At 46.0% G+C, this 14,781-nt stretch overlaps 1 long non-coding RNA gene and 1 other non-coding gene across 4 annotated transcripts in view; both read right to left on the minus strand.

Moving 5' to 3' along the window:
• Positions 1-10,148, minus strand: part of LOC127483559 (uncharacterized) — a 67,282-nt gene extending 57,134 nt beyond the window's left edge. Inside the window, exon 1 of one of the 3 annotated variants that reach the window (XR_016218954.1) lies at positions 9,709-10,095. This is a non-coding gene — a long non-coding RNA (uncharacterized LOC127483559). Of the gene's footprint in view, positions 1-9,708 lie in introns of all 3 variants that reach the window. The other 2 variants (XR_007909951.3, XR_016218956.1) reach the window with 2 other exon arrangements.
• TRNAN-GUU (transfer RNA asparagine (anticodon GUU)) lies at positions 10,134-10,207 on the minus strand. The gene has a single exon. It is a non-coding gene; the product is annotated as a tRNA-Asn (tRNA).
• Positions 10,208-14,781: the final 4,574 nt, after the last annotated feature.

Raw genomic sequence — 14,781 nt, forward strand, 5'->3', positions numbered from 1 at the left:
TGTGCTGTATCAGGCCAAGAAATCCACTCACCTTTGATTTGTGGGAGGGCCTAGGAGGGACATTCTGTCTCATAAAGTCATAGAGAAAGCACCAGGTGAGGGGTCCCAACATAGCTATGATGGTTATTGTGGCCACTGGGGACACCGTTACAGAGCTGGGCTCCCCGTTAGCAGCAGGGGTGAAAGAGTCCTGGGTAAGAGAGAGCTCATCGTGGACAACAGTTGTAATGACTGCCAAGGTTAGACTGAAGGCAGGGACGTGTCTGACTCACAGCCATGTGCAGCCAGTTAGCAAACACAGCATGTGAAGGGAGAAGGCGGAGGAGCAGTCAATAAGCGTAGTACTCAAACTACACACACAGAATAAATCATTGAGGAAACAGCAAGAGACTGAGAGCAGGCATACTCTGCCCAGTTTCTGGATCTGAGCCATAGTCAGGGGAGGCACACACTGACTGGAGGACAGCCCTACTCCCAGGAGGAAGAATCCTATCACCAGAGCAGGCAGATAGGATAAACATTCCCCCAGCCTTCCTCCCAAAGGGACATACAGCCATTTACTTGAATACACTGGGGAAGAGGAATTTGAAGACATTTCAAGGACTGTTGGACATAGGGTTTCAATTGATATTGGTCCCCAAGGACCCAAAGTGTCACTCCCATGTATGTGTGAGCGTGCGCGCGCGCACACACACACACCATCAGAGTGGGCACTTTCATAAGCAGGTAAGAGTCCAGGCTTCACGGATCAGTCAGCAGTGCAGATTGCATGAACATGTAATGAACGCAGCTAACCTGGTAGTTGACAGAAGGACCCACATTGGCTCTTTGGCATGAGCCACGTGAGCTGTCCTGGTAGGAAAGACTGAATGGAGGAGTTAAAAGTCCTTCTTCCTGCTTTCAGTCCTGCTAGTAAGTAAAAATCAGGATCACACAGCAAGGAGAGTGGCAGGGACTGCCGCTTCCCGTGAAGACCCAAAGAACACAGTGGCGGGCCTCATCATGTCTCCCTCTAGCTGTGTACAGACCACAGGGACCCTGGAACATGAGAGCAGACTCCCACAAAGTCTATCAAGTAATGGCCCCAAGTGTGCCTACAATTGGCACAGCGCCTGGTGTATGCTCTGTGGTCATCCCACCAGGAAGGAAGTCCACAAGTGGTTGCCATCCATGCGGGATAGACCTAAGTGGACATTTCCAGTCCAGCTCCAGAGCTGCAGTGATCCTCTCACCCTTTGTTAAATACCGTGTGAAGGGGTGCAAACAATCTCCACCTCCTGCAGGTCCACGGAGCTGGCTGGCCAGGAAAGCCAGAAATTAACTACCTCGGAGGCCTTGGTGTGGCACATTTGGTCCCAAAGGTGGGAGGTGAGTCCCTCAGACATTCAGGGGCCACCATGTCTGTGAGGTTACAAGGGACCCTGTAGTCTGGAGCACTCCTTCCAAAAGTAATTGGCAAAGTGCTGCACCTCGCATATCCCAGCACTAGGAAAATGACAGAAAGCCTGCTAGCAGTCTTTGGATGCCACCCTCAGGAACACGGCCACAGCAGTATGCCAGGTGATGCAGAAGCTGCAGTTTTGAGTGGGGGCAAAGCAGGAAGGGGAGCTGCAGTAAGTCTGGGCTGCAATGCAAGCAGTCCTGCACTTGGGTCACACAACTCAACATCCCCTCTGGGATTAGGTGGCAAAAGTTGCCTCCTGGCAGTCCGCAAGGTGAGAATCACAATAAAGGCCCCTAGAGTTCTGGAACAAGGCCATTCATGTACAGCCGATAGTTACACACCACTCAAAAATCATATTGGAACGTGTTACTGGGCCCTCATAACAAAGTGCCTGATCATAGGTTATAAAGTGATGGCGAGACCAGAACTGCTCATCTGAGCTGGGTTCTCCCAGATCTACAGTTACAGTGTTGAACTGACCCAGAAAAATCCATAATAAAATAGAAATGATATGTCTGGGCTGGCGCCGCAGCTCACTAGGCTAATCCTCCGCCTGCGGCGCCGGCACACCAGGTTCTAGTTCCAGTCGGGGTGCCAGATTCTGTCCCAGTTTCTCCTCTTCCAGTTCAGCTCTCTGCTGTGGCCAGGGAGTGCAGTGGAGAATGGCCCAAGTCCTTGGGCCCTGCACCCGCATGGGAGACCAGGAGAGGCACCTGGCTCCTGGCTTCGGATCAGTGCGGTGCACCAGCTGCAGCGGCCATTGAAGGGTGAACCAATGAAAAAAGGAAGACCTTTCTCCCTGTCTCTCTCTCACTGTCCACTCTGCCTGTCCAAAAAAAAAAAAAAAAAAAAAAAAAAAAAAAAAAAAAAATGATATGTCTGGGATCCAGCATGGCAAGGTCAAAGGAGATAATAAATAAGCAGGTGGCCCAAACTCTCTCACATTCTCCACAGGTGTTGCCTAGTGCCTTTCCCTCAGCCAACATCTATGACCAAATCGGGTAACTGCAGGAGTGGAGGAAGTCTTTTACGACCAGGTGATGAAACAGGAAAAGGCTGAGCATAGTCACAATGAGTCAGTTCATTGCAGGGCATGGTTGAAAATGGATAGCAACTGTTCCACTGCCCCACTCAGGAGCCAGCGCAAAAAGCAGCAGCAAAACTCCAAAGGGTGGAGTTTCTGGTGGCGCCCTCTGTGTGGAACAAGAAATGGCCCAAGGAAAGAACAGACACAGATTCATGGCAGTGACGAATGGCGTGGCTGGCGAGGCTTCAAAGAAGACCCACAAAGACTTCTGCTATCCTTTAATGAATGCTTTGTTTCAATTCCTATGATCACATGGAGCTGACATTCCCTCCTTTTGAATCTGGGCACAACTTGCGATTGTTGTGACCAATAGAATGCAGAGGAAGTCGCAACTGGGACTTCTGTGTCCAGCCATTAAGAAAGTTGGGCACCTTCCACCTCCCTCTGGGTGTCCTGAGCTTCCATTTAAAGAAAATCGGCTACCCTGCTAGTGAGAGAGGCCCTGAAGGATGAGATGTCGCCACGGTTGGGATATGGTTTGTCGCCTCTGGATTTCACTTGAAATTTCATCCCCATTGTGAGATATTAAGGGGTAGGACCAGGTGGGATCTTTAAAAGGTGTCTAAGTCTATGCCTTTATTCATTCATTAATTCCTTCTTTGCAATTAATGGAACAGTGGGTTATCTTGAGAATGGATCTGCTATAAAAGCCAGACTGGGCCAGTCTCTTGCCACGCGATGCCTGGTGCTGGTTCAGGACGCTGCATCAATAAGGCCACCACCAGATGCAGCTCCTCTGCCTCTTTTCTTTGCAACTGCCCAGGCTCCCCTACTTGTTATTAGCAACAGAAAACAGATAAGACAGATGTCATCTGGAGAAAGAGGCCACATGGAGGGCGCTGAGGGGCCAGACACCTAGTTCCAACCTCACTGTACCCTAAGTAACGCCAGTAAGGGCATTACTAAGCTGAGCCCCAGCCAATTCATAGAACCAACACGTGTAATTGCATGGTTGTTATTTTAAACCCCTGAGTTTTGAAGAGGGCTGTATGCAACAATAAATAACTAAATAGAACTTGGTATCTGGAAACAGTGTTTACCTTCAGACTTAACAAAAACCTCTGACATGAGCTTTGAGACCAGGTGGTGGGCAAGAAGAGGGAGGCCGGGAAAGAGCCCTTGAAATACAGGAATGACGTTGCTACTGGTGCCTACAGGGAAGGAGCCCTGAGGATTTCCAGGTATCAACAGCACACACAGAAGATGGGGGTGAAACTGTCATCTACGTGCAGGGAAATAGCAGAGGCACCTCAGGAACTCGTGGGTCTCCTGAGAGCATTTATAGGCAGACTGCTAAAAGTACCCTTGGTTTGGTTTGGTTTGGTTTGGTTTTCTTAGCAACCTCTGACCAAGTACGTGAGGACTAAGATAAGGGGAAAAACACAGATGTGTACAGTTTTCAGACAGAATATAGAGGAGATGTAAAGGAGCCAGGAGTTACTGGTTTGGAAGTGGTGTTGTTTCTCACTTTCCATCTCCCCATCTCCCCAGACAACAAACAGTAAGGCATGGACTTAGGGGCAAACGTCAAATCCAAGATACTGAGCCATAACCACGCCTCAGCACCAAGTTCAGATCAAAGGCGGGACTCAGATGCTTTGTTGAAACCTCAGGAAGATTTTAAGGGTTCTGTCATAGAGCCTTTGAACTAAACAGGATGATTTCTAAGAATCCCAAAGGCGTGCCTCACCCACCCTCTTCCCTCAGCAGGGCTTCCAAGAACCCAGATGTCACCCCACAGCAGCCTCACATGCCTGTTTCGGAAAAGAGGGCAAGTATGACCTTTGCCACATGGAGAAACTGGATACAAAAGAAATGCACAATACACAATAAAGAAGTGTCATGCTGGGTGCATGCAGGAGAATACAGACATCTCACACCTTTAATTTGTAGAGTTTCAAAGTGAGAGAAACCACTCCCTGGGCATGAAAAGCACCCTCGAGGAAACACACCTGAGAACCCCATCAACAGCTGAACCTGGTTTATGAGATGCGATCCTGGATTGGACTTGATGCCATATGAGATGAGACTTGTGGTCCTGGAAAAGGGGATTAGTGCTATTTTGTATGTGAGAGGAATGCAATCTGTGGCCAAAGAGTGGACCGTGGTAGCTATTCTTTTAAAAATAAATAAATAAATAAACACCCTGAACAATTCTGCCCATACCTGTGTGCACATACAGGTACTCCGACTTGAGACAGAGCTGTGTCTTGCTGAATCCAGGATGGGCCTATGATTGCACTAACCAACAGAGCATTAAAAGGCATTAAGAGGGCGAGCAAACATTCCTTTCCTCCCTCTGACTGTTAAGCCAGCACTTAGGAAGTTCATGTTATCTTACTGGATGGAGTAACCACAGGGAGCATCGCCAAGGCACCAGACCACGCAGCCCAACTCTAGCTGCAGCTCTCGCCTCCTATGACTGCAACTGCATCGAAGATCTCAAGAAACACCAGAAAAGGAGCCCCGCAGGTGAGCCCCCAGCCAATCTACAAAATCATGAGATAAAACCAGCACTGTGGCACTGTGAATGGTGCAGCCATGGTGCCAGGGATGAGGCTATGCATGGACCCAGCACCGCCTGGTCTCCCACTCACCAAGGCTGAGAAGGTCCCTGCCACTGCAGAATGTTCAGTCTGTCAGCAGCAGAGACTAACCCTAAGTCCCCACTTGTGACAAGTGGATTACATTGAATGTCTTGTAACTTGGAGGAGGTGGTGAATCCTGACTTTGATACATTCTCCAGGTACAAGATTCCCTTTGGTATCCACAGAACCTTAGCTAATACCACTACCTGAGGGCCAGTGTTCAGTGGCATGAAATCCCAGGCAACATTGCTCTGAGTCCATTTTTCCCTGGAAAAGGTGGAGCAGTGGGCAAACAACCAGAGGATCAACTTAACCTTTCACTCACTGCTGCACGCAGAAGCCGCTGGTCTGGAAGAACACTGGAATAACCTCTTAAAGACATAACTGAGCTGAAGCCAAAGCCAGCTTAGAGATAATACCCTGGGCATTCACGCCGGAGGATGTGGTCTACACCTTAAACCAATGGCCATTCTGTGGTACTGAGTCCCTAGTACACAGAGCACAGAGGCCTGAGAACCAAGACTTGAAAGTAGAAGTGAACAGCTTGCCATCATTTCCAGTAGGAAACAGTGCTTCCTGTAGTTGCAACTCTAAGCAGAACGCCTCCACCAAGGGACATAGCAAGATTCTCATTAAACACAAGCTTGATTCCCTTCAGGTCACCTCCAGCTCCTTATGCCCAAAGACCAGCAGGCAAGGAAAGGAATCAACAAAGGAATCAGCAAGAATACTTGACCATGACCATTAGAAGGAAGAAGGAATGCTATCACACAGAAAGGATGGGGAGGAATACAGTGGCAGCCAGGTGACCCACTGTGGTGTCTTTTGGGACACTCCTGTCTAATTTTGGTGGCAGAAAAAGACAGAACTAATGGTCCATGAAGGCTTAATGAGTGTAGATTCAGAGTCCTCACGGCTGCAGGTCAGGACCACACCATCAGACAAACCACCCATCCAGAAGTGCTAGGGTAGCTCTGGACAGAGGCAATGAGCACCAGTTGTAGCTTCAAGCACAGCTACAATGGCCAGCTCATCCTACTAAACTTCCTCTTGTGAATTTCTCCAGAAAAAGAGACCATCCAGAACTGTGGAGTTGTTTCTAGATGGGATGGGCTTTTAAATTAGGTGAAGGGAGTCTGATCAGGGCACCCGCAGGACCAAGGCACTTGTTTCTGCTGTCACTGGGAGGGTTGGCTATTGATAGTTCACAGCCATTGACCTGGTTGATCATCTTTAGGCCTCGTGTCGACCAAGTTCAGAGAAATAAGTGTTCACATTAGTGTGATTCACTATCATGTATTTTGCATGCAGAAACAGGACAGCTGTGTTTCTCTGGGACTTTCCCTCCTACACCTTGTATCATGAGACTTCAGATACAGGTGTTAGAAATGGAAACAGGTGGCCAAAGAGGTGGTCAAGGAGGTAGGGACTCCTCCCAGCCTGCTTGCCTCGCTGCTTCTGTCCACACCATGATGGACAGCGCCTTCTCTACAGGACATCAGTGTGATCCTGAGGGAGAAGAGGCGTGTCTTCTCTGAAGCCCTGGCATCGGTTACACAGAAGCACCCCTTTGGTGGCTTCAGGAACCTGGAGGAGCTCAGACAGCCTCGACAGATCACCCCCACTCACCCTTCCGGTCCTGCTTCAGTTGGATAAGCCTGTCAATCCAGCATTGGACTGAGGGGCGGGGACAGTCAGTCTCGGGGACTCTCTACATACAGAGTCCATGATACTGTGCGGACTTTTGTACTGGATGATGTTGAATTCAGAGAGGTGACAGAACTTATCAAAGTAGGTAAAAAGTGAAAATTGTAGCCCAGAATGGTAAAAATACGAGCTCCAATACCACAAAAGGAAAAGAAAAAGATGCCTTTTTGTACCATCTTCTATTATTATTCATCACTTTTTGGAGAAAAACATATTTACTATAGCATTGCAGAAATGACTACACTGTGCTATACTACCAGAATCCCAGCAGGAAAAGTCTGTAACTTGGTCACCTCTTACAGTACCCTTGTTATACAGTGTAACAAAACATAACTTTTTAAAATGACAGATCAAAAATTGCTGCCTTTGTAAGACTATTCTTTAATAAACTCATTTTAAAACTCAAAGAAAATAAAAGAAATGAAAACAGACACATATTACCCATGTGCTTCCTCTCAGTCTCCACTATGGTCTAAAGAAATCCTTGCAATAAAAAAAGACCCAAAACAGATGTTCTGACAGTCCTGTTGTTTTTATCAATTGATAACCTATTTTGTCTCTCTGGATCATATGAATATTACATTCTCTAATTAGTTGGTAACCTGTACCAATTGATTCATCCTTTATTACATTACTTCACTGTGTTTTCTTCTAATTTTATACATGCACTTTTGACAGTAAGAACTATTTACACACCGAAATACTCAACATAGCCTTTTTTTTTTCAAAAATTTTTTTATTATTTTTTGACAGGCAGAATGGACAGTGAGAGAGAGAGAGAGACAGAGAGAAAGGTCTCCCTTTTGCCGTTGGTTCACCCTCCAATGGCCGCCACCGCCGGCATGCTGCGGCCCGCGCACTGTGATGATCCGAAGCCAGGAGCCAGGTGCTTCTCCTGGTCTCCCATGGGGTGCAGGGACCAAGGACTTGGGCCATCCTCCACTGCACTCCTGGGCCATAGCAGAGGGCTGGCCCGGAAGAGGGGCAACCGGGACAGAATCCAGCGCCCTGACTGACCGGGACTAGAACCCGGTGTGCCGGCGCTGCAGGTGGAGAATTAGCCTATTGAGCTATGGCACCAACCTCAACATAGCCTTTTCAATGCTAATCAGCCTTTAATTCTCTAAATGACCTCAATGTGGGCTTCGTTGGTATTATAGGCCCAAAATACTGAGTTCAAAATTAAACTCCCCTGAAGTAGTATTTATTGCAAAATCTATGACCAATGTAGATGAAAATTTTACAAAGCCAAGGCATCTGTAAATATTTAAGTGGCTTTTCCAAAATGTTCCCCACACCTATCTTATTTATATGCATTGGCACATACGAGGAAATGTGCTATTTGTTGTAAGTAAGATCAACTACTCACATTAGAGGACAGTTTTATACTCCAGGCCCCACCTCCATTCTCATTTAATCCCCCCTCTTTATTATCTGGCCCCTAAATCCCATTATGCCCCCAAATAGGGTAAGGTAGAATATACTTAGAAATTTAGGATCAAATTTAAAACCGCCACCGAGGCTCCCGTCAAGGGCAAGTCCCTGTGCTAACTCACAATGGTGTCCTGAAACAGGAGATTACACGGGTGCCCCAACTCCCAACATCAGCCTGGGGTCAAAGAATCCCTAGAGTGTGGACCATTCCCTATTTTCTGACTCTGTTCTTCTGCACATAGATTCCTGGGCTGTTCCTACCTGTCTCTCTAATCTCGCCTTCTCTACGTACTTGAATCAAATGCTGCCTAAAATTACAGTTCGTGCTCCCACAGTTCTCATTTGAAGGAATGCAAACTGCACAATGAACAGGCAATCTTACAGTAGCACCCCTTCCATCTCATGCATGGTCAGTGTTGCTTTATTTTTTTACCTCTGTCATGAGATATGGAGCAAAACATTAATGAAGCTTCATTTAAAAAGTCACTTTTGGGTTTAAATAACTAACTAATCAAGCAGCTCCATCCTAGGCAATTTGTCGGTAGGCAATAGAGCAGTGAAGAGCGAGGGCTTTGGGTCTGGCCAACCCCCTACGTTCTCATCTAATCAGAGTTTGGGCAGACACGCAGATGCACAGGGCTTCAGCTGCCTCACCTGTGTGGTGGCAAAATAGGATCATGAGGATGCACAGGTTAATCCTTAAAAGTGCAAAGGTGCCTGACAAGTATAAGCACTGGGTAGCTGTTAGCTTTCATTAACTCTACAGCTGGGGTATGTCACCCCCCCCACCCCCAGTGCAGGCAGTGGGAAAACCCCCACAGTCTAACTATCCATGGTATTTGGAATTGGGGCCTGGGGAGGTGTTAGGGTTACAGGAGGCCATGAGGCAGGACTCCCGCCAGGGCCAGCAAGCTTGCTCAGAGTTACCACTGATGGCTTGCGACGCCTTGGGCCTCTGCAGAGCCCACGGGCAAGGAGCTCACCAGAGGAAACCCTCGCATCCTGACCTGCCCAGGCTTGATCTTCTCGGGCCTCACAGCTGTGAGCTGAACAAACTCCTACTCGGTATAAATCGCCCAGCCTGCGTTATTCAGTTATAGCAACATAAGAAGATCAGCTACAATCCATATGTGAACCAGGGGACATTGGAATTTCTGTAACCTATGCCCCCCAACACGATAACCATTACGATGAAACTCGGATTACTTCTTCAGAGTATCACCTTTTTTTTTTTTTTTCAAGTTTAACCACAATCATGCATTTTAAATAGATCTCCCTTCTTTCGGAGTCAAGGCAAGAGCCGGCAGATTTATTCCATTCTCTACAAAACGCTAGCACTTCCAGTAGAAAAAGTAAAATCTAACAAATACTCTCCCAATAGTGTCCACACACAGGCTTCATCCTGACAAAAGTCAGTTCTGAATTCACTGACACAGCCCACAACTCACGTGCAAGGCGTGGACGCAGTGCCCTAGGACGTGCACGCCGAGGAACAAAGCGGGCCACACTCCAACAAAAGCCGAGACGTGCACGTCACTTTGCAGCTGGAACTCAGCACTGCCCAAACACAGGCTCTCGGCGCGCCCGTGACCCTCAAGGTGTCCCGAGCGAGGGCGGACGCCGCCGGGGGCGGGGGGGGGGGGAGGTTCCGGGGCGCGCGCTGCCGCCCCGCCTGGCCCTGCTCGCCCCGCAGCCCGCGGCGCTCCCGGGGCAGAGAGGAGGGGCACCCAGCACTCCCGGAAGCCGAAGAGCCGCCCGCCAGGGGGTCATGAAGAGTCCGCGCTTTGCTCCAGTTCCTGGAAGTTCAAGCCAGCGTAGCCAGAAAGCCTGAACTCCAGATCTGAGCAAAACTACCGCGCGTAAAAGAGAGAGGCGTCCCTGGGTGGGCTCGAACCACCAACCTTTCGGTTAACAGCCGAACGCGCTAACCGATTGCGCCACAGAGACTCTGGTGCCAGCAGCCCTCTTAGCCATAGCTTTTATGAAGAATAATAAAGGCTGTGCAAGCTTGCTCGCACTTTCTTTCATCTCATGATTTCTGTGATTGGAACCAGAACGAACAGCTTGAACCCGCTGAATTCCGTTTTTCATACTTTTAAACAAACTGGAACAAGATACGAAAATATCGAGCAAAAGGGCGGATCGCAACTGTATTAAAACGCTGCTGCTTTTTCTCCCCGTTCCCGTTTGGAAGGTTCCGTCTCGGGAGGATATTTCTGACTCCTTTCCTTTTATAAGGAAATAAACTTTTTTTTAAAGTCGTGTAAGCTGAGAAGGCTTCCTTTTGTATCAAACTCTCTGTCCCATGGCTTTGCTCTCTCGTCTTGGTGGGCTGCTGGTGCCGCATTTCAAAATCATAAGCGTGGTTTTAGTCTTCTTTATTTTTCTACTCGAGTGTGATTGAAAACACACACACATCCCGATTTGTTTGGCACCACTCTGAAGTACACAGGGTCACACTCACGTTTTGTAGCTGAAAATACAGAAGATCCCAACCTTAACTTGCCTTTGTCGCTGTGCCCTGAGCAAACGTGGTTTGTTGTTAAGTCTGTTCTGTATTCTCCCTGGAATGAGCCCATTCGAGAGGTATGGTTTAAGCCATACCTCTTAAAACACACACGTCTCACAGAATAGTTATAATCCAATTTAAGGAAAAAGAAGCTAAAAAAGGGAAAAGTTTGGTTTTTTACTAACTCCTGAAAAATTTCAGAGCAGTGTTACCAAACATTACTTCGCTAATAAATATAAGAAAATCTCTCCCTTTGTGCAAACGCTGTCCTGATGCCTTCTGCTCTCCAGTATTCTGAACAACCTTTTTTTTTCCTCTGCCCTCCTCAAACAATTGAGAACCTGAGCATTAAATTTTTAACAGTCACTGCATTGCTCTGTGCAGAATCCCTTGGGAAAGAATCCGTATCCTGAGTCATGGGAGGAGTGCTCGCCATGCTGCAGTCCCACCAGCATTCTGAGCCCCTGTTGCGTGGTGACAACTTAAATTGGCTTTGGAACCAATTAGCAGCTGAGTTCCTTGAAAGCTTGAGATGTTCAACAGCTGTGAATCCACACTGAGCTGTCCCGCTCCGCTTTCAACAAACTTTGAGAAGTGCACTTGAAAATTCTGGACTCGAAACAACCACCTAGGAAACGCTTTGCGAAGCATGTGGTGAGCCTGATCTCATTCTTTGATGCCACCCTCCTATTCCCATCTTGTGCACCTGTTGACCTAAGCTAAAACTACCAGCACTGGCTTTTCTTCTTCCAACACCAAAATGGATGTCCCTCCCTCTGCTATTATTCTCCTGACTATTCAGTTAGAACAGACTGCAACTGTCTTATCTTATGCCTCTGAAGCATTGAAGATTTACTGTCCTGCCTAAAATAATATTAGAAACACTTCTATTCATGTCAATATCTTTAGGTCTAATCTCTTTTCCTCACTTGTCATTATACTAACATTTTAACTTCTAAAAGAGAATGAGAAAAAGTCGATGAGAAAAACGAATTCAGAAAGGAATATTAACTCTTTGTATGCCAAAAGTTTGTCTCTATGAATACTACTGTCTGTTTTAAAATTCGGCCTTGAAGAACTTTTAAATAAAAGAAATGGCATTTCCCCAGTTCATTAGCTTTGCCCTTTTCCATCTTTCAGTGTGACAACCCTTGCAAAGAACATCAATATTAAAAATACTGAATGGAATTTGAATATTTCACTTCAACATAGCTTTTTTTTTTTTTTTGCAAAACTCTCACTTGCAGGAATAAAAGAACAGTATTGTTGTCATTTAAATCTTTGTCATTACTTCTTGTCAGCCTTAATATTTATGCTCAGTTTTAAAAGCCAAATTAAGTCCACTAGATTAATTTAAGAAACACATGTTCTTCCCCTAAAAGTCAAGTTAACCCAAGACAAATGATTCCTATAGCCTCATTTGTAGTTGAGTCTTTGTAATTGCTGAAAGTGGAAAAGACTAGGCATTGTGCCCTTTTTTTTTTGTATCACATACACAAGGGAACTGCATATTTACCTTTCCCAAGAAAATGCCTGTGCAGGTTAATGCGCCTATTTATGTAATTTTCTTCTTAGGAAAAACAGAGAGAAAAGGAAGAACAGTGGACGGCACCTGTCTGGCCCACGAGGCAAGAGGTCTCATGCTGATTTCTAGTTTGCAATGAGCATGCATCCATGGTCTCTGATGAGGGCTCTCCAGCTTCCTCCTACTAAATGGGCGGCTCACAGGAGTTCCATTAGCAGGATTGTGCATGACCTCAATTCTTTTCATTTATTGTACTTCAGAAAAATGGCGGCTGGGTTGTTAAAAATGAGAACTTGGGTGAGTTAGAATTTTTAAAGCTCCAATGAATCAGAGAAATCATTCCAATAAATGGAAGGTTGTGGTACCAGCAAACAAGTTAGAGAATGCTAAACCAGATGTCACCAAAGAGCATGAGAAGAACTCTGAGACCAATTTTCAAAGCCATTCTAAGTCACATTTTTCAAGTGATTTATGGCAAATCACTTTATTTATTGCAAGCTTAAACCCTGTCTCAGTTTTGACTTAAACCAAGTTTCCTGCTCACCAAAGGCCCCCTTCCCATACCAAACTGGTGGTGGCAGGCAGGTCAGCTGTCGGTGCAGCAGGCAGGAGTGGCAGGACAGAAAACAGTAGTCACACAGGACACTGCTTCCGTGGCTGACTGTGATGTTGGGTCTGCTCAAGAAAAAAGCAGAAAGTTGAGACAGCTTAGCACATCGGCATGCAAAGTTAGCAGGCTGTTTGTGTTTTCATCCTTTTAAAGATTGGTGTCACTTAATTGGAAAATTTTGTTCAATTACTCAGATAATTATCTCCATTTTGTTTTTAATGAAACAGATGTGGTTTTAAAAAAGATAAAGGGAAGAAAAAATATATACTAATATTCTGCTTGGTGAATTCCAATGAAAATTACTTAAAACATCATTTTTTTTCCCTTCAAAAACCCCTCTTCTGTGTGTGGGAATAATTGCAAATCATGTTTATGGTTTTATCAAATAATACAGAACTGAAACTTTAATCACTGCTTATCCAACTGTAGAAAAATATTATGCACAAATAGCACCAATGATTTTAGCTGTGTTCAGATTAATAGGATCTTGGATCCAGCTAGACATGGTGGGTGTGGATGGTAGGTGGAGGGCGGACTTTCTTCTCCTGGAAGACCCTGTGGCTACCCAGCAAGGCGGACACATTCCACTGGACAGCCCATCTCTTGAGCAAGGCTGCTGCCACCAGTTATTTTCTACTATGTGTTCACAGAAGCAGCTTAAGGTGAGGGTCCTTGGCTACCCCATCAGCAATGCTGGTATATTGATGGTCCTGCCTGCCTTAAAAAGATCAGAACAGGTGTCATCTTTTCATTTGCTTCAGGAGATTAAAGAAAGCAGATGCCAAAGGGAGACTCAACTCCTCGCAGGCCGCAGGCTGCCTGGGGAGGCAGAGTTCCTCCACCTCCTCCCCTGTAAGAGGGGTAACACCCACCCTGCCTACTTCATTAAACCCACTGGAAAAAAACACATGGATATTTTTTTCACTTCCAAAAATCTTAGACAATATGTTATTTAAATTTTTAAAAAGATCAATAGTTCTGTTTAAAAGAAAAGAATCTTGATTCAGAGAATACAGTTTAGCTGAGTTTATAAAGAATGTTAGCCTCTAGTTGGTAAGGCCAGGGAAAGCCTAGACTCAGCCAGGAACTGTGTACACTTGCGGTGGCTTCTGAGTGTTCCCAGGGAGGGCACAGAGGGCACAATGTAAGGACAGAAGCACCTCTCACATTTTGAGAACACAGTAAAATTTCAGGTGTGTTGTACAGACAGGTGCCCCGGGATTAGCTCCTTCTTGTCAGCCTTTGGCCATAAAATGGAGAGGAAACTTTGAATTAAAGTCGATGACATGATGAAGGCAATTGTGCCTAGTAAAAAGTTGGTACTCAGTGAATGATCTGTTCATTCAATGAATAGGCAGCCATTGTATCATTAAAGCTTTTGAAGACAAATAAACATGCCCTTAGGTATTTAGAGCAATAGGTGTAATATAGATTTTATACTTATTTATTTTATTTGAAAGAGAGAGAAATGTCTTCCATTCTTTCACTCCCTAAATGCCTGCAAGAACTGGGCCTAGGCCAGGCCAAAGCCAGGACTCAGGCACTCAATCTGGGTCTCCCGTGTGGGCGGCAGAGACCCAAACTCTTGAGCTGTCACCTGCTACCTTCCCGAGGTGTGCATTAGCAGGAAGCTGGCATCAAGACCTGACTGTAGGCCTTCTGACACGAGAGGCAGGTGTCCCAAGCAGAGTCTTAACTATGAGCCACATGACTGCCCCTAGATGTTAACCAAGCTCGATACAAAAGCCATATTAAAAATAGGTTTATAGAATTTCAAAATTATTCATCTTAGAATATTGGGAATAGCAAGTGCTCTTGGATATTTAAAGTATGATCTCACCAAAAGGATAATTTTTAAATATGCACTGACAAGAATA

Source organism: Oryctolagus cuniculus, chromosome 13 (assembly GCF_051225735.1).
Source record: "Oryctolagus cuniculus isolate XC-2025 breed Fujian yellow rabbit chromosome 13, ASM5122573v1, whole genome shotgun sequence".
Classification (NCBI taxonomy): Eukaryota; Metazoa; Chordata; class Mammalia; order Lagomorpha; family Leporidae; genus Oryctolagus; species Oryctolagus cuniculus.